At 46.0% G+C, this 21,063-nt stretch overlaps 1 non-coding gene across 1 annotated transcript; it reads left to right on the top strand.

Moving 5' to 3' along the window:
* The first annotated feature begins 2,932 nt into the window (after nucleotides 1-2,932).
* On the top strand, nucleotides 2,933-3,005 carry trnam-cau (transfer RNA methionine (anticodon CAU)). The gene has a single exon. It is a non-coding gene; the product is annotated as a tRNA-Met (tRNA).
* Nucleotides 3,006-21,063: the final 18,058 nt, after the last annotated feature.

Raw genomic sequence — 21,063 nt, 5'->3', positions numbered from 1 at the left:
AGGCCTTCAAGCCCTTCCTGTCCTCTATCCCGGAGGTCTTAGAGGACAGCGAGTGGGAGAGCCTGGATCGGCCACTGACCTTGGACGAGCTGACAAAGGCTGTTCGGTCCTTCCAGAAGAGTAGAACTCCGGGGAGTGATGATTTACCAGTTGTATTGCACTCGGCTCTGTGGGACTGGATAGTCTCAGACCTACTGGATGTCTACGGGGGTATGCTTCTGGCAGGCAGCATGTCAGAGTCCACGAGGAAAGGCGTCATCACCCTCATCTACAAGCAGAAGGGGGAGAGGGAAGAAATCAAAAATTGGTGACCAATTTCCTTGCTAAATGCCAACTGCAAGATTCTATCGAAGGCCATCGCCAACAGGCTCAAATCTGTTCTGGAGTGGGTGATCCTCCCGGATCAGACCTGTACTGTACCCGGCAGGAAGTTCTCCCATAGCCTTGTGCTGCTCAGGGATACGATCGCCTACGTGCAGGACAGAGGGGTGAGCAGCTGCCTCATCAGCCTGGACCAGGATAAGGCCTTCGGCAGAATATCCCACGCATACATGATTGACGTGCTATCCAAAATGGGGTTTGGGGAGGGAATCGGAGATTGGATCTGACTGCTGTACGCGGACATCCATAGCGCAGTCCTAATCAATGGACAGGAGTCGGAGAATTTTACGATCAGATCTGGAATCAGGCAGGGCTGTCCTCTCTCCACGGTCTTGTTCATGTGCTGTGTCGAGCCATTTGCTGCGTCCATCAGAAAGGATACAGGTATCAGGGGGATGACGATCCCAGGCAGTGGAGGCTGTCGGGTTAAGGCTTCCCTTTACATGGATGAAGTCACCGTCTTTTGCACCGATCAGCACTCGGTCCAAAGACTGATGGACATCTGCAATCGTTTTGAGAAAGCTTCGGGGTCGAGAGTGAACCGCAGTAAGGGTGAGGCCATGTTCTAGGGCAGGTGGGAGACCCAATCCTTTATCCCCTTCATCGTCAGGTCCTGATGGTGTTGGCGATCTGGTTCGGGGGCCCCAGGCCTTCAGCAAGAAATGGGAGGAGCGGGTTGCCATGGATAAACAGAAGCTTGGTATGTTGGGGGGACGCTCTCTATCCATTACTGGTTGGAACCTGGTGATGAAGTGTGAGGTACTCGCGGTTTTGCTCTACGTGGCCCAGGTCTGGCCCATTCCCCACAGCTCCATCACCACAGTCACCCGAGATATCTTCCACTTTGTCTGGAGGTCCAAGGTAGAATGTGTCCACAGGGACACCATGTACAAGCCCCGAGACAAAGTGGGGGGGGGGGAGGAGCGTCAAAAAATGGTGCCCTGATCCTGATGGCCACTTGTGTGTGGTTGCTTCCGGATGTGTGTAGAGCCCCGGTACGCAAACACCAAGTCCCAATACGTGCTGAGTTTCGACCTGTCAAATACACTGAGAAAACTGGGTCTGGTCATGCTGGCCGTTCCCCACCACTGTCTCAGGTGGAGCAGTTCCTGAAGAGGAACCACTTCGACCACAAGGCCGTCCGACAGTGGTCGTTCTGGGGGTCCTGCAGGAAAAGGAGAGGGTGGATCCGATCGGGCAGTTTCCCGCCCAGATGGTTGAAGCCATTTGGCAGAACGTCTCGTCGTCGGAACTGACCAACAGGCACCGGGATGTAGCCTGGATGGTGGTGAAAAGGGCCCTCCCAGTGCAGTCATTCCAACACGCACGGAATCTCAGCACCACCTCGAGCTGCCTTCAAGGCTGCAACGGGGATGAGACCATTGTCCGTCTCCTGGTGGACTGGACCTTCACGCAGAATGTGTGGAGAGAGATAGGTTGGTATCTGTCCCAGTTCATCCCCAACACCTCGGTAACACAGGACGCTGTGCTCTACGGATTGTTCCCCAGGACACACACCGAGACAGATATCAACTGCTGCTGGAAGACCATCAACTCGGTGAAGGAGGCCTTTTGGTCCTCCCGAAACCTGCTGATTTTCAACCTGAGGGAGCTGTCCACGACTGAGTGTTGCCTACTGGCACACTCCAAGGGGAAAGGCTACTGTATGAAGTCATCCCACCCTTTATTATACAGAATGTGTTATAAGATATGTAGTGTGTTTTGTATTGAAATAATGGGATCATTGTGTGTGCGATCTGTTTTGTATTGTTTTGAATTGAAATTGCGACTTTTACACTGAACTGTATGTATCCTTAAATTTTATGAAATGAAGTATATTTTGAAAATGAAAAGAATTGATGCTCAAAGGTAATCCTCTGAGCAGCGAGAGACCTGTCCGACTGACTGAGAGAAGTATTTTTTTTTATCTGAAAGTTCGTGCGGTTTGACGTGTTGTTGCTCAAACGCGCTCCCTGCTGGTGAGCAGAGGCAAATGCTTGAGCAAAACAGCTGTGTTCGGACAGACACCGAAAGCTTTAAGGTTTGAGAAAGGAAAAGCGCCAACATTTGAAGCAGGAAGCAGTCTGTAAAGTTAAGAAAGCGGCCTTGAGCTCAATACCGCTGACTCCAAAAGCACGCTCACTATTTTGAGCCGGAGTCAAACCAATGATTTAATAGCGATTTTGCTTTCAAGTTTTTATCTCTACAAGTTTTCCGCACTACCAGCTGAGCGATCGAAGGGAAGCAGCAAAGATTGCTCTCTTTGGTGATTGTTCACTGTGCGCCTTTTGACACTCCTGGACTTGTGGAGTCAAGTGTGCATGACCGAGACTGACTCGGTAACTCCTCATACCGGAGCGCTGTGGGAGTGTGAGCTGCTACTTGCTCGTCCAGTGGAGCAATGGATAACGTGTCTGATCAGGATTCAGAAGTTTTTTGGTTCAATTTCGACCTGGATGGAAGGTTTTTGCAAACTGTCGATCAGTATATGACTTTACAACTTGCAAACTGTCCTAGTTGGTAATGCTGCCTGGCGAATGCGTTATCAAGTGCCTTCTTAGCGCAGTAGGCAGCGCGTCAGTCTCATAATCTGAAGGCCCTGAGTTCGATCCTCAGAGAAGGCATCGCAAAGCTTTTCTTTCCATCTCTGACCTCATCTTTCCATAACACCAAAATCAAGAATGTTTGCTTCCTGCAGCACACCAAAAGATTTGCTGCCCCTTGACCTCTCTGTACCGTAGCACGCAGTGAAGCATAAGAAGTACATGGACCATGGGCTCGCTGAAAACTGACGCCACTTTTGTTTCTGGACAATTGACCCAAGTCAAAAGGTGTGTGGAGAATGCAAGAATCCACCCTGCTAACTCTCACGTGCTCAGAGAGCACTCGACCAGAATCAGCGAAAAATTACAGCACGGAAGGAGGCCATTCGACCCATCGAGTCCGCTCCGGCTCTATGCAAGAGCAATCAAGCTAGTTCAACTCCCCCGCCCCATCCACGTAGCCCTTCCAATTTTTGCCTTTCCATGATTGAATCACCCCCTCGGGCAGTGCATTCCAGATCCTAACCACACCCTGTGTACAAACGTTTTTCCTCATGTCACCTTTGGTTCTTTTGCCAATCACCTGAAATCTATGCCTTCTGCCCCTTGAACCTTCCGCCAATGGGAACTGTTTCTCTCTATATACTGTGTCTGGACCCTTCATGGTTTTGAAAATCTCTATCAGATCTCCTCGCAACCCTCTCTGTTCCAAGGCGAACATACCCAGCTTCTCCAGTCTATCCACGTAACTAAAGTCCCTCATCCCTGGAATCATTCTAATAAATCTCTTCTGCAGCCTCTCTATGGCCGTCACATCTTTCCGAAAGTGCGGTGCCCAGAAGTGGACACAATACTCCAGTTATGGCCGAACCAGTGTTTTATAATGGTCCATCATGACTTTCGTGCTTTTGTTGTCTATTTTCAAGCCCAGGATCCCATATGCTTTTTAACCGCTTTCTCAACCTGCCCTGCCTCATTCAACAATTTGTGCACATATACCCCCAAAATCTCTCTGTTCCTGTACCCCTTTTAGAATTGTGCCCTCTAGTTAATATTGCCTCTCCTCGTTATTCCGACCGAAATGCATCACTTTGCATTTTTCTGCGTTAATTTTCATCTGCCACTTGTCCGCCCAATCCACCAGCGTGTCGATATCCTCTTGAAGTATATCACTATCCTCCTCACTGTTTACTACCCTTCCAGGTTTTGTGTCATCTGCAAATTTGGAAATTGTACCCTGTACAAGCCATTAATATATATCAAGACAAGCAATGGTCCTCGCACTGACCCCTGGTGAACACGACTGAACACCTCCCTCCAGTCCGAAAAAACAACCGTTCACCACTACTCTAAGTTTCCTTTCTCTTAGCCAATCCTGTATCCATGTTTCTACTGCATGTTTATTCCATATTTGAGGTTGTTTCTTGTAAATTGCCCTTCACAGTAGCTGCTTCTCACGCGGCTCCACGACCAGCAGATAAATCTTGCCTTGGGTTGGCCGCCTCCATGAATACAATCAATACTTTGCTTCAATCGGTGGTATCGAGCATCAGCAAGTGAGCAACAGCAGAACGGGAAGCCACAGTAATCGTGAATGATGCTGCGAAGAAACCGAGCCTGCGGAAGGCAGACGAGGTCACAGGAAAGGCACAGCGGCCCCGAGCTTGAGGGAGCAGCGAGAGCCCTGTCTGTCTGACTGACTGACTGATGGAAGAATTTTTTGCCTGGAAGCGGTTTGAAGTGTTGTTACTCAAAGGCACTCCCTGCTGGTGAGCAGAGGCAAATGCTCGATCAAAACAGCCGTTTTCGGGCAGACACAGAAAGCTTTTCGGTTTGACAAAGGAAAAGAGGTCTCCTGTGCCTCAGCAACAACATGTTAAGCTGTCGGCCGCCTGTAAAGTTAAGAGAACGGCCTTGAGTTAATTACTCCAAAAGCACGTTTGTTCCTTCGAACCAGTAACCGAAGGATGACTTTGACCTGTTACTGTATTACAGTCCTCCGCTCTACCAGCTGAGCGATCGAAGGGAAGCAGAAAAGCTGCTACTCTTTGGTAATTGTTCACCGTGCACCTTTTGACACTCCCGGACTGGTGTGGGCATGACCGAGACTGACTCGGTACCTGCTCATAGCGCAGCGCTGTGGGAGTGTGAGCTGCTACTTCCTGTCTGTAACCTCAGCCGGTGCAATAATGGATAACATGTCTGTTTATAAATAAGCCGATTGTAGAGTTCGCTTCCCGTATGACTCGAAGGTTTCATCGATTTTTTTTTAATTACAAAACATACATCACGACATGAAATTTAAGAATACACAGAGTTAAAACTAGGTTTCACAATTTCGAAGCAATACAATACAATACAGACCGTATCTCATGATATGACCTGGTTAGTAGAAGGGGCCTGACCCTGTGATCTCACGGTGTGACCCGTCCAGTAAAAGGGGCCTCACCCTGTGATCTCACGGTGTGACCCGTCCAGTAAAAGGGGCCTCACCCTGTGATCTCATGGTGTGATCTGTCCAGTAAAAGGGGCCTCACCCTGTGATCTCACGGTGTGACCCGTCCAGTTAAAGGGGCCTCACCCTGTGATCTCACTGTATGACCCGTCCAGTTAAAGGGGCCTCACCCTGTGATCTCACGGTGTGACCAGTCGAGTTAAAGGGGCCTCAAGCATCATCTTCCGGTCCAGAGTCTGTGGAGCAAGACTAGAAGTGCTCGCACTTCTTCTTCCAGCAGCTGCTCAGAGAGACTTCTGTGATCAGCAGCCTGAAGGAGGAAGAGGGCTCGGTGACTTCTTCACAGACCGAAATACTGAGGATCAGCAAATACAATTATGCCAGACTTGCTGATCTTCAAGGCCACCCCATCTTGTATTGTACAGAATGTAAAATAAGCTATGGACTGAGTCCACCCCACCTTGTTGTACAGAATGTAATATAAGATATGTACTGAGTCCACCCAACCTTGTATTGTATAGAATGTAATATAAGATAATTACTGAGTCCACCCCACCTTGTACTGTACAGAATGTAATATAAGATATGGACTGAGTTCACCCCACCTTGTATTGTACAGAATGTAATATAAGACATGTACCGAGTCCACCCCACCTTGTATTGTACAGAATGTAATATAAGATATGTACCGAGTCCACCCCATCTTGTATTGTAACGAATGTAATATAAGATATGTACCGAGTCCACCCCACCTTGTATTGTACAGAATATAATATAAGATAATTACTGAGGCCACCCCACCTTGTACTGTACAGAATGTAATATAAGACATGTACCGAGTCCACCCCACCTTGTATTGTACAGAATGTAATATAAGATATGTACCGAGTCCACCCCATCTTGTATTGTAACGAATGTAATATAAGATATGTACCGAGTCCACCCCACCTTGTATTGTACAGAATATAATATAAGATAATTACTGAGGCCACCCCACCGTGCGCTGTACAGAATATAGAGTCATAGGGTTATACAGCACGGATAGAGGCCCTTCGGCCCATCGTGTCCGCGCCGGCCATCAGCCCTGTCTACTCTAATCCCATATTCCAGCATTTGGTCCGTTGCCTTGTATGCTATGGCATTTCAAGTGCTCATCCAAATGCTTCTTGAATGTTGTGAGGGTTCCTGCCTCCACAACCCTTTCAGGCAGTGAGTTCCAGACTCCAACCACCCTCTGGGTGAAAAAGTTCTTTCTCAAATCCCCTCTAAACCTCCCGCCTTTTACCTTGAATCTATGTACCCTTGTTATAGAACCCTCAACGAAGGGAAAAAGCTCCTTCGTATCCATCCTCTCTGTGCACCTCATAATTTTGTACACCTCAATCATGTCCCCCCTCAGCCTCCTCTGCTCCAAGGAAAACAAACCCAATCTTCCCAGTCTCTCTTCATAGCTGAAGCGCTCCAGCCCTGGTAACATCCTGGTGAATCTCCTCTGCACCCTCTCAGATATGTACTGAACCCACCGCATCTTGTGTAGTACAGAATGTAATATAAGATATGTACTGTGCTTTCTGTTAAAATACTGGGATCATGGTGTGTGAGATCTATTTTGTATTGTTTTGAACTGAAATTGCGACTTTAATGAAATAAAATATACTTTGAAATTTTGAAAAGTTGCTGCTCAAAGCAGCTCCCTGCTGGTTACAGAGATAAATGCTGGAGAGAAACAGCCGTGTTCGGGCAGACACAGAAAGCTTTCAGGTTTGAGAAAAGAGGCGTCCACATATTGAGCTGTCGGCTGCTGGAAAGTTAAAAGAGAGGCCTTGAGCTGAATGCAAAAGTAGACATGTTCCTTCAAGCCGGAATTGAAACAATGATCTAAGGATGACTTTGCTTTGTGTTATGGTTAATGAATTATCCTCCACTCTCCCAGCAGAACTATCGAAGGGAAGCAGCAAAGGTTCCTCTCTTTGGTAATTGTTCACCGTGCGCTTTTAAAGACTCCCGGACTCGTGGAGTCACGTGGGCATGACCGAGACTGACTCGGTACCTGCTCATACCGCAGCGCTGTGGGAGTGTGAGTTGTTACTAACACTCCACAACCTAGGCCAGTGGATCAATGGGTAACGTGTCTGACTCAGGGCCAGAAAATTGTAGGTTTGATTTCTTACTGGTTTGAAGGTTTTTGGACATATTTTAATTACAAAATACACCTTATTTCATAAAATTTAAGAATCCACAGAGTTCAAATTAAATATCACAATTTCAAAGCAATGCAATTCATAACAATACAGATCGTACACAATATGATCCCAATATTGCCATTCAAACAAAGTACATATTTTATAATACACGGTGACCAATACCATGTGGGATGGCCTTACACGGTTCCCTTTCCCCAGAGAGCCAAACTGTTATCAAACTGTTGGGAATGCACCAGAACAGAAACCAACTCTCTCCATACCTTCCGCGTGAAGGGACAGTCCATCAGGAGGCGGATGACAGTCTCGCCATGCTGCAGCCTCGAGGGCAGCTCGCGGTGGCGCTGATATTCCGTGTGTGTTGGAAGGATTGCACTGGAATGGCCTTACTCACCAACATCCAGGTCACATCCTGGCGCCGGTTGGTCAGTTCTGGCGACTTGACGTTCTGCCAAATGGCATCGCGGAAATGCCCGATCCGGGCCAGCCTCTCCTTTCCCTGAAGGACCCCCAGAAAGTTTCTTGTTGTCTGAGGGCTTTGTCGCCAAAGGGGTTCCTCCTCAGGAACTTCTCCATCTGGGGCAGGTGGGGGCAGGGGATGGTCCAGCTCGACTGTACTTCCTATATCTGCTCGGCCAGCGTAGGAACTGAGCAGGCAGTGATTTTTCCGGAGGCTCAGCCTCCTCTTAGCATCATTCCTGATTACTTTGCTTTCCTGTTGTGCTGTTCTGGGGAATAAGGGGGGTCAATTGAAGCAAGTTTCAGTGGGGGAACATTTAGGGAACAGTGATCATAGTATCATGAGGTTTAGATTAGATATGGAGAAGGACAAGGAGCAATCTAGAGTAAAAATACGTAATTGCAGGAGTGCCAATTTCAGTGGGTTTAGATCGTATCTGCCCAGGTAAATTGGAAACAAAAATTGGCAAAACTTTGATCAAAGCATAGGCGGCCTTTAAAGAGGAGATGGTTCAGGTACAGTCTATGTACATTCACGAGGCGATCTAGGGAAAACAAAGCCAGATCTCCCTGGATGACTAAAGAGATAGAGAGTAAGATGAAGCAGAGAAAGGGAGCGTGTGACAGATGTCAGGTTGATAATACAAGTGAGAACCAGGTTGAATATAGAAAGATCAGAGGAGAAGTGAAACGGAAAATGAGAGGGGCAAAGAGAGAATATGAGAATAGACTGGCAGCTCACAAAAAGGGAATCCGAAAGTTTTCTACAGGCATATAATAGTAAACGGGAAGTAAGAGGAGGGGTGCGGACGATTCGGGACCAAATAGGAGATCTCGGCAGAGGGCATGGCTGAGGTACTAAATGAGGACTTTGCATCTGTCGTTACGAAAGAACAAGTTGCTGCCAAAATCACAGTAAAAGGGGAGATAGTTGAGATACTGGATTGGCTAAAAGTTGATGAAGAAGAGGTACCAGAAAGGCTGGCTATGCTTAAAGTAGGTAAGTCACCCGGTCCAGATGCAATGCATCCTAGGTTTCTGAGGGAAGTAAGGATGGAAATTGCTGAGTTAATGGCCATAATCTTCCAATCATCCTTAGATATGGAGATGGTGCCAGATGACTGGAGAATTACAAATGTTACACACTTATTCAAAAAAGGGTGTCAGGATAAACCCGTCAACTACAGGCCAGTCGGTTTAACCTCGGTGGTGGGGAAGCTTTCAGAAACAATAATCAGGGAAAAAATTAATAGTCACTTGGACAAGTGTGGATTAATAAAGGGACTAATTGGATAGCCCTTTTAAAGAGCTGGCCCAGGTACAGTGGGCTGAATGGCCTCCTCTTGTGCCGTACCTACTATGAAAATATGAAACATTGAACAACAAATTCAACGCTATAAACCTGAAACAAAATGGCAGTCAGTAAGGCAGCAATCTTACTGAGGGGCAAGCTGGATATCTTACTAAGGGGCAATGCGGCCATCTTACTGAGGGGCAAGGCAACCAACTTACCGGCGGGCAAGGGGGCAATGTCAAACAAATTGGCCGCCATGAAGCTGAAACAAAATGGCCGTCCTGATCCTTAAACAAAATGGCCACCAGTAAGGCATTCATCTTTCTGAGGGTCAAGCTTAACGTGAGAGAAACGGAGAGAGTTCGTTTGCTGTTCCTGTTAAATCACTGTTGCAGTATAGTTAAAGATACAAACTGTGTGAGACTGGCACTAGCTGGTGTTTAACACAAAGACAGCGGTGCAGTGAGGGAATCAAAGACCAAAACGTGAACTTCTGCAAAAAATGGATTAACATTTGGTTATTCGGAAATAATAGTTACCGAGAAGGAAAGACCAGACTTTCGGAGGAAAGGTCCAATTAACCATTTTGTGTAGAAAATGTAATTCTACTTCTATTAAATAAATCAGAGTAAAATTGGACTCAAACTGAATGAAGTTCTGACCTAAAATTTTGTTTATTTCTCCATTATTCATATTTTTCTTTAATCTAAAACAATAACAGTATTTGTAACAGTAACAGAGCAGGAGAGTTCTACGGGACCCTGTCCAGTTTAGTAACACATCAGAAGGGGTAAGAGTACATTGTGATTTATTACAGAATCCAGCAGCTCACTGGGAAAGTTACACATGGTCCAGATGGAGGAGCAAAAAGATACAAAGTGATTTTACACTTTAATTTGGGGCAATGACATTTTATCTCCACAAGGTTTAATTTTACATTTAACTTGATGAGCTCTTTTTCGTAAAGAAACTTCAGGCACAAACCATGGCGTTATAAAGAAAACAATCATTTATTATTATTAATACACTGGAAAAATTGACAGTACAATTTAAACATCACCTTGGGTTGATGCCGGATTTAGAATTGCTTTAGTCACAATAAAACAACACATTCTGAATTCCATAAAATGCATAACAGTTTAGAAATCAAATGTCTATCTTAGAATAAACCCACAACGAAAGGTATATCCTGATGGTTGGCTCAAGCTTGGGGGAAGATTGCCGGTATTTTGATGAATAATGTTATTGTGTAGCATGGTTTTCCCTTGTATCCAGGTCATCTGCTTCACAAGCAACCTGTAAACCAGCATCGAGCAGTCAGGAAGATTCCAGGTGAGGTGGTGCTGCCAGGAATGGAAAGGTGAGGATGGAGAAGTTATGGGGGATCTGTGTCTCTCTCCACTCAACTTCTGCCCAGCTTTTAAAGACCGTTTCTACACAGAACAACACCTCTGGGACGGTGGCTTCTCAACAACAGGTTCCTACAAATACAACCCACGATTGATTGACACTTCACTTGTTTTCTCTCAGTGTTCACAACGTAACCAAGTTAAGTCGGCAGGTCTTCAAACGACCTCTAGCCCTCCTGGAATCGTTCTTGTTGCTATGGTGATCTATCATCGTCTGCGTGATTTTTTACAATGTGTCATTAACAATCTTTTTAACAGTCCTTCCTCCTTTTAATCGTCCTTTTCCTTCAAACATGCTGAAGCCGATTTATTCTCAAGCTTTCGTTTATCAGATGAATGTTTACTACACAGAGCAGCTGGGAAACTCCTGCAGTAAGTAATGGTCAGGGTCAGGTACACAAGACTGAGTGACTTTATTGTGCAGCCTGCAGGCATCACCTTTAGAAATGTCAAAATTAAAACCACCAGAGTGTCACCCCAGAACAAACATGAACTGTCTGGCCTGCTTCATCTGCTGCTGTTCTGCTGGTCAGCACTCTCACACACTCCGGGATGATTACACAGTTTGTTTGGTTATTTAATGCTTTCTGTGTTCTATTCTCACTCCTGTCCCTACACTCCTGTCATTTTATATGTTTGTCCGTCTTTCATTGTGTCTGTTCTCTGTTTATGTCGTTCGTCTCTATTTATTTTCTGTGTGTTTTTCTTTCTTGTTATTTCCACCACTTTGTAATTCGTTGTCAGTCTCTCGCTCTCTCGTTCCATCCATGTCTGCTCGCTCTCTCATATACATATCCTGTCTTACAAACTCTCCATATTTATCTCCTTCTCTGTGTAACTCTGTCTCTACACCACTTTGTTTCTATATCTATCACTCACAAACACCCTCTCCCTTTTATGGGAATCTGTTTTAATTTTCTGCGCTATTTAATCATTATATTTCTTTTGCCCGTGTGTTCTCTCTCTCTGTCCCCTCCTCTCTCCGTCTCTCTCTCCCTCCATCTCTCTGTCTCTCTCACTCTCTGTCCCCTCCTCTTTCCGTCTCTCTGTCCCTCTCTCTCTCTGTCTCTCTCTCTGTCCTCTCCTCTCTCCATCTCTCTCTCCCATTGTCTCTCTCCGTCTCTTTTTCTGTTCTTCTCTCTGTCTCTGTCCCACTATCTCCCTCTCATTATCTTTGTTTCTCTCTTTCTCTCTCTCATCCTTTCCCCGTGTCGCTCTCTGTCTTTCTCTCTGTCTTTCTCGCTCTCACTCCCTGTCTCTCTCTCTCGCACTCCAAAACACGATCTCGCTCTCTCTCACTCTCTATCGCTGTGTGTTTCTCTCTGTCTCTCTGTCAATCTCTCTCCCTCTCTGTATCTTTCCCTGTCTCAGATTCTCTCCCTCTCCCTCTTTCTCCATCTCTCTGTCTTTCCCTCTCTCGCTCCCCCTCTCCCTCACCATTTATGTGGAGTGCACCCATTCAGATCAGGTCCACAGCAGTTAATTTGATTCCCAGCTTTGCAAATTTTGCTGGACGGCCATTGAGTTGAAGTCCAGATGAGCTCTTCAGTGCCGCCATTTCGTGCAAAAATGCATGTGTCGCCTACAGAATAATTCCCGCCTCAATAGGTCAGATTATCAGTAAAACATAACATCAGAAGCATATTTCAGATAATTTAAAGGCTCTGTGCTGCTCATAAAAAATGTACTTTTCGTCCCCTGGGAAGTGTAGGGGATGGAGACTGAAATGGGATTTAGTACTAGTGCTTGAAACCGGTCAGCTCTTTCTATGATTTCATTAATTTAAAAATTAGATTGAGTGGGCATTTCACCGCGTTCTTCAGCTCCTCTCTGAATTTAGTCTGGGTCAAGACATAAATACACGTGTTTGTGCAGGAACTGAGAAGCTGTAGCATTCCTGATGTCTGTTCTGTAATATAACCAGGGTCAGAGGCGGAGTAAAAATACAGAATGGCTGAAATTCGCATATAAATGTAAAATACAACCCGTGTCAGCCACAACAGTATAAAACTGCCCGATATACTGAAGAGTAAAATGATGGATTTCTTTCGGTTCTCCATCTCTGGATCACTCTGATTCTCTCCATTGCTGCGGCCCCGGAGTCCCCTGCGGACTCGACTGGAGATTAAAATACGCCTCACTGTCAGAACATTGAGCAGTAAGATCAGACAGAACGGGACACAAGGGGTTAAAATGAGGTGAAGCATGTCAAATGCGGCCCATGCGGGGGAAGTACGGAAGCTCGGATTAGTCACACAAAACCAGGGAACATTATCAATTATATAGTAAGGTTCAAATGTAAAGTACACGGGGACACTCTCCAAACAGACCAGCACACTCACTGTTCCCAGAACCACAGCCGCCGTTCTCTCGGTGCAATATTTAGTTTTCAGCTTCTCACAACAAATGGCCACAAAACGATCAAAGGTGAAAGCGACTGTGAACCAGACAGAAACCCCAGTGACTGCAGCATTCAAGAAGGCAATAAAACTACACACGGGAGTAATGAGCAGGAATGAATCTGGGAAATAAGTCATACCAATCCACACCAATATCACACTAATGATAACGACCAGGAGATCGGCCACTGCCATTCCCACCAGGTAGACACTAATACATTTGGAGAGACCGCACTTTCCTCGGGACAGGATCACAATCGCCACCAAGTTAACTGTAAGAGAGAGAAAAGGAAGCAGAGAAATTACTGATCAGACCTGGAGCCAAAGCAGCAGATTGAGAGGATCTGGAGTGAAATTTCCAAATGTGTTGCTGCATCGAAGGGTGGAAAGTGATTGATTGACCTGGGCAGCGCTTTCGGGCAGAGAGATGTTTTTAAACAGAATGATCAGGAATGAATTGGGAGATGGATACAGTAAAGTGAATAAAGTGAACACCAGATCCACAGGAAGGTCTGAGTGAGGGCGCAGTGCCGGTGGGGAAGGGAGAAGGGGTTTTAGACACCGGGAATCCAGCGGATTAAAGCCGGGTTTGGGCTCCAGACGGATGGGAAAGAGAGCGAAGGGGCAGGACGGTGAGGGGACAGGGAGAGGTGCAGCTGGTTTGTTGCTCTGGGTTAAGAGAGCCGACCGGGGCTGGACTAATCGGGAAATGCAGCTGGAGACCGAGCCAGTGAGTGGGATTGGGAGGGAGACAAGGAAAAGGACATGTCGGAGCTGGAGGGAAGTCAGGAGCAGATGGTTTGGGAAAGCGAAAAAACTGAACTTATGGATGAGGAGACAGAGGATTCAGTGCAATGAGAGGAGAGGCTGGGATTCACAGGGAGAGACTGCAGCAGAGTGTTAGAGGAAATCTAATCTATAGGTCCAACTAACACAATCCAACTAATACATTCAATAGGTCATTTCTGTGGTTATTGGTGTCAGGAAACCTTAATTGTGTATAAAATGTGTTCAATAAATTTACCTTGTACAATCACTTAAAATTAAATTTATACGTATTAATTAAATCAACCTCGTTGTTTATTGAATTCAGCCGAGTTTTAACGTACAGCATCCGAATAATTCATTACGATCAATACATTTCTGATTCTATTCTTTCGCAAATTCTAATTATATTTAGTGCTAATGTGGAAAACAAGGAACAGTCACAAAAACAGACTGAGGACCTGACAGGGATATAAACATAAGGAGCGAGTCCCACAATAAAAACTCACCCAATCTGACCACATCATAATAACACCTTCAAATCACATTTTCTATGTTTAATTTTGCTGGAAGTTTCAGCAGTTCATTCTGATGAATTATTCGCAACACAGCGTCTCGCTTTCCCTCTCAGTCACCCTCTCTCTCACTTGTATTGTACATAATGTAATATAAGATATGTACTTAATCCACTCCACCGAGTAGTGTACAGAATGTAATCTAAGATGTGTCCTGAGTCCACCCCACCTTGTATTATACAGAATGTAATATAAGATATGGACTGAGTCCACCCCACCTTGTATTATACAGAATGTAATATAAGATATGGACTGAATCCACTCCACCTAGCAGTGTACACGAGGTGGTGTACAGAATGTAACGGAACGGAAAAACTGAAGCAACGTATGAGGAGACAGGGGATTCATTGCATTGGGAGGAGAGGATGGGATTCACAGGGAGAGACTGCAGCAGAGTGTGAGAGGAAATCTAATCTCTTGGTCGCACCAACATAATCCAACGAACAGATTCAACAGTTCATTTCTGTGGTTACTGTTGTCAGGGAACCTATGTTGGGTGTAAAATGTCTTTAATAAATTTAATTTGTACATTCAATTAAACTTAAATTGAAAAGTATGAATAAAATCAACCACGTTGTTTATTGAATTCAGCCGAGCTTTAAAAATTCAGTATCCGAATAATTCATTATGATCAATAAATTTCTGATTCTATTCTTGAAGTAAATTGTAATTATATTTGGTGTCAAGTTGGAAAACAAGGAACATTCACAAAAACAGACTGAGGACCTGACAGGGATATAAACATGAGGAGCGAGTCCCACAATAAAAACTCACCCAATCTGACCACATCATAATAACACCTTCAAATCACATTTTCTATATTTAGTTTTACTGGAAGATTCAGCAGTTCATTCTGATGAATTATTCACACCACAGCCTCTCGCTTTCCCTCTCAGTCGCCCTCTCTATCACTCACTCTACTCTCTTTCTCAAGTCCATTTTCATATCCGATTAAATCCTATCATCCTGTGCCTGCATTCTGTTCACCAGCCCCGTGTTCCACCGATCCTATTCTCAGTGTCAGTTTGTTAAATAATGAAGCCTCTGTGGAATAGTTTAATGTTTCAACAGATAATCCAATTCTCCACATGTTCACCTACACTGTTCACTTCATCTGCAAATCATGGAATAAACAGTATCAAATTCATCTTCCAGACAGATCTCACAATAATTGGGATTCCTTCTCCTTTAATTATAAAGTAAAGTGATAGATGGCGGGAATGTTCAATTGACAAACGCCAATATCACACTTATAATCTACGGAAACATAAAGGGTCTCCTGATTCCAACAGACACGGTGCAAATTGAGACAACATAAGAACCGTACATTTCATTTTACAATGAAGTCCAGTAATAGACAGTCAGTGAATTCATCCAGAGTGAAGCAGAGAAGGAGATGTGAAAGATTCAGCAGCAAACTCAGTTCAGTAGCCAGACATCTGAAGCGGCGTCAGATACACACACAATGAAATAATATTTCATAACAGTGATCACCAATAAATACATTGAAATCCCAGTTAAACTGAAGCATGTTATTGGGGAGTGAGGACACTGCACTGCCTTCATGTAAAATTGGGACCGTGAGCTGTCTCATTATCAATCACTGAAAACACATTGATGAAAACATATTCCAGGACAGGTTAGTTCCACAACATGAAACTGTTAACAGCTCCTGATGGTCTGATACCAGCTCTTAGTCCAGACACCTGATTCCAATACATTCCATACAGAGAATAATCCATTAACAATGCCAGCTTTGTATATACAAAGTCATTACAGATATAATGTAACTCCGACAATATCGAAAGTTTGGAAGTTAAAGTGATATCATTATTCAACAACAGATTCAATACAGGAAATAATCCAGTAACAATGCCAGGGTTGGATATAAAAGGGTCATTATGGATAAAATGCAGCTCCTACAAGACCGAAAGAGCAGAGACTTAACACATTCCATCATTCAACCAATAGAACAGAACAGGTGACTGTGTTAAACATGGTAGGAGAAAAAATCATATCCCAAGTACAGCAGCAGAGTCAACACTGATTTACACCATTAACAGCTGAGATAACGGCTTACCTGGAACTCCAACCGCTGCAAGAACAGGAAAATAAATGTCTTGTATCTGATGGATTACTGGATATCCCATTTCTGTGAGAAGTGGTGGCTTCTGTTAGCCTGGAAACCACAGCTCCGGCAGGCACTCTAAGCTGATCCATTCCAACAAGTCCTGATTTATACAGGGGCTAAGTCTCCACTGACACGGTTATACTGCTGATCATTGCTATTAGCTACAGTTAGTTTAACAAACACATTATATCAGCAGTTTTGACTCCGATGAAAATAATGTGATGGAAAAAACACAAACATCTCAAAGCCCAGGTTATTATCTGATTCAGACCTCTCTCAGGAATAAAGTTTAAATCTGTTCTCGTGCAGGACTGATCCAATAATAATGAGCGGGTCCATTTACAGTTTTTATGTAATTGTATTGACCATGTTCACTCCTGGTGATTCATTTATAAATGTTACCGATTCTACGCAGTGTGGACTGAATCCAGGGACACAAGCACACCCGTTTCACTCTGTTCCTGCAGCTTCCCAGTTAAAATATGAATTTCGAGTCACTGACACGAGGACAGTTAAAGGGCAGGTTGAGGATTGCAGCCTGGAAATGACTGTGGGTGATATTAGGGGACGGACACTGAACGTGTCCCATTGACATTCCTCTCTCCGATATTTTACTGCGGATGTTTACCCGTTTATTCGACATTGGTCAACGGCTGCAGTAAAATTGGCCCCGTGTAACACCGAGCTGAGCTCATGACCCGATTTGACCTCCATCACAAAGGCCCTGTGATTCCCTCACCCGCCTCCATTTCTTCCTCAGCCCATTGCCATTGAAACCCTCATCAATGCTTCTGTCCCCTCCAGATTCCATTCCTCCAATGCACTCCTGGCCGGCCACACAACCTCCATCTTGCAGAAACGTGAGATCGTCCAAAACTGTGTAATCCGCCTCCAAACAGCACAAGTCCTGCTCGGCCTCACTGACCCTCACTGGCTCCCAGTTCCATATCCCTTAAATGTAAAATTCTCATCGCTTCGTTTAAATTCCTCCATGACCCACTCCTCCCCGTCTTCGTAACTGCAGACAACCCACCCGTCACCTCCTCATTCATCGGACACTGGCCTCTTTTGCTGGGACTACCCTCACTTGGCTCCACTAACCTATCTGATCAGAGCCAGGAGACGTTTCTCTTCCCACGCAATCACTGTTATCTCTGACGCTTCTAAAGGTTCAATCCTTGCCTCCCTCCTCTTCCTCATCCACATGCTGCCCTTTGGTGACACAGTCCGCAGACATGGACCAGCTTTCAGATGGACACGGACAAAACCACCGCCTATCTTGACCCTTCCAATGTCTTTGTGTTGTCAGACCCACTTTCTGATTGAGTTGAGCCACAATTCACTCCAGTTCAAAACTGCGCAGTCATGATCTTTGGTTCCACAATCTCCACATCCTCGCCACGGATTCCATCCCCACCCCAGTTTTTTTGATTGGTGAGTCGTTCACCAATCAACCTACCACTTACTGAACTGCATTGTATTCCAGTCTCATAATTCTGTAGTTTACTTATATCCCTTCTTACATTTAAAATCGATCAGGCCTCAACCCTCCCCAGCTCTGTAAAATCCTCCAATCCGACAGCCCCTCCCAAACATTCTGCTCCTCCACCACTGTTCGCTTGTGCATCCGCAGTCCATTTGCCCTACTTTGGCAGCCGTGCCTTCATCCATATCCACATTCCAGAATGACCACTCCAAGCCCCTCCATCTCCCTCTCCTCCTTTCAGGTGTCAGCCATGGCTCAGTGAGTCTCGCATCTGTGTTAGAAGATTGTGAGTTCAAGTCCCACTCCTGGTGAAGCTACAACTCAGGACTACATGCATGCTAAACAGATGAAGCAACATGCTATAGACAGAGCTAAGCGATTCCACAACCAACGGATCAGATCAAAGCTCTGCAGTCCTGCCACATCCAGTCGTGAATGGTGGTGGACAATTAAACAACGAACGGGAGGAGGAGGCTCTGTAAACATCCCCATCCTCAATGATGTCGGAGTCCAGCACGTGAGTCCAAAAGACAAGTCTGAAGCGTTTGCAACCATCTTCAGCCAGAAGTGCCGAGTGGATGGTCCATCTCAGCCTCCTCCCGATATCCCCACCATCACTGAAGCCAGTCTTCGGCCAATTCGATTCACTCCACGTGATATCAAGAAACGGCTGAGTGCACTGGATATAGCAAAGGCTATGGGCCCCGACAACATCCCAGCTGTAGTGCTGAAGACTTGTGCTCCAGAACTAGCTGCGCCTCGAGCCAAGCTGTTCCAGCTACAACACTGGCATCTACCCGACAATGTGAAAAATTGCCCAGGTATTTCCTGTCCACAAAAAGCAGGACAAAGCCAATGCGGCCAATTACCGCCCCATCAGTATACTCTCAATCATCAGCAAAGTTATGAAAGGTGTCGACGACAGTGCTATCAAGCGGCACTTACTCACCAATAACCTGCTCACCGATGCTCAGTTTGGGTTCCGACAGGACCACTCGGCTCCAGACCTCATTACAGCCTTGGTCCAAACATGGACAAAAGAGCTGAATTCCAGAGGTGAGGTGAGAGTGACTGCCCTTGACATCAAGGCAGCATTTGCCCGAGTGTGGCACCAAGGAGCCCTAGTAAAATTGAAGTCAATGGAAATCAGGGGGAAAACTCTCCAGTGGCTGGAGTCATACCTAGCAGAAAGGAAGATGGCAGTGGTTGCTGGAGGCCAATCATCTCAGCCGCAGGACATTGCTGCAGGAGTTCCTCAGGGCAGTGTCCTAGTCCCAACCATCTTCAGCTGCTTCATCAATTACCTTCCCTCCATCATAAGGTCAGAAATGGGGATGTTCGCTGATGACTGCACAGTGTTCAGTTCCATTCGCAACCCCTCAAATAATGAAGCAGACCGAGCCCGCATGCAGCAAGACCTGGACAACATCCAGTCTTCGGCCCATAAGTAGCAAGTAACATTCGCGCCAGATAAGTGCCAGACAATGACCATCTCCAACAAGAGAGAGTCTAACCACCTCCCATTGACATTCAACGGCATTACCATCGCCGAATCCCCCACCCTCAACATCCTGGTGGTCACCATTGACGAGAAATTGAACTGGACCAGCCATATAAACACTGTGGCTCCGAGAGCAGGTCAGAGGCTGGGTATTCTGCGGCGAGTGACTCACCTCCTGACTCCCCAAAGCCTTTCCACCATCTACAAGGCACAAGTCAGGAGTGTGATGGAATACTCTCCACTTGCCTGGATGAGTGCAGCTCCAACAACACTCAAGAAGCTCGACACCATCCAAGATAAAGCAGCCCGCTTGATTGGCACCCCATCCACCACCCTAAACATTCACTCCCTTCACCACCGGCGCACCGTGGCTGCAGTGTGTACCATCCACAGGATGCACTGCAGCAACTCGCTAAGGCTTCTTCGACAGCACCTCCCAAACCCGCGACCTCTACCATCTGGAAGGACAAGAGCAGCAGGCACATGGGAACAACACCACCTGCACGTTCCCCTCCAGCCATGATCTTATTATATGGCAGAGTAGGCTCGAGGGGCCGCATGGCCTAATCCTGCTCCTGTTTCTTATGTTCTTATGACCCTCAGACAGTACGGTTCTCCCTCCGACAATACTGCGCTCCTTCAGTACTGCCTGGATTATGTGGTCAAATTTTTTTTTTTTTATTCGTTCACGGGATATGGGCGTCGCTGGCTCGGCCAGCATTTATTGCCCCTCCCTAATTGCCCTCGAGAAGGTGGTGATGAGCCGCCTTCTTGAACCGCTGCGGTCCGTGTGGTGACGGTTCTCCCACACGGACCGCAGCGGTTCAAGAAGGCGGCTCATCACCACCTTCTCGAGGGCAATTAGGGAGGGGCAATAAATGCTGGCCGAGCCAGCGACGCCCATATCCCGTGAACGAATAAAAAAAAAAAAATTTGACCACATAATCCAGGCAGTACTGAAGGAGCGCAGTATTGTCGGAGGGAGAACCGTACTGTCTGAGGGTCATAAGAACATAAGAAACAGGAGCAGGATTAGGCCATGCGGCCCCTCGAGCCTACTCTGCCATATAATAAGATCATGGCTGATCTTCGACCTCAACTCCACATTTCCTCCCGATCCTCGATTCCATTTGAGTCCAAAAATCTATCGATTTCAGTCTTGAATATATTCAATGACTGAGCATCCACAGCCCTCTGGGGTGGAGAATTCCAAATATTCACGACCCTCTGAGTGAAGAAATTCCTCCACATCTCAGTCCTAAATGGCCGACCCCTTATCCTGAGACTATGTTCTCGACTCTCGAGCCAGGGGAAACGGCCTCTCTTGGAAATATATCGTCGTTCCTTCATTGTCGCTGGTTCAATATCCTGGAACTCCCTTCCTAACAGCACTGTGGGAGAACCGTCACCACACGGACCGCAGCGGTTCAAGAAGGCGGCTCATCACCACCTTCTCGAGGGCAA

Source organism: Heptranchias perlo, unplaced genomic scaffold (genome assembly GCF_035084215.1).
Source record: "Heptranchias perlo isolate sHepPer1 unplaced genomic scaffold, sHepPer1.hap1 HAP1_SCAFFOLD_59, whole genome shotgun sequence".
In the NCBI taxonomy this organism is placed as follows: Eukaryota; Metazoa; Chordata; class Chondrichthyes; order Hexanchiformes; family Hexanchidae; genus Heptranchias; species Heptranchias perlo.
Note: the sequence above shows the minus strand (reverse complement) of the source record. Positions and strands in the feature narration are given on the sequence as shown.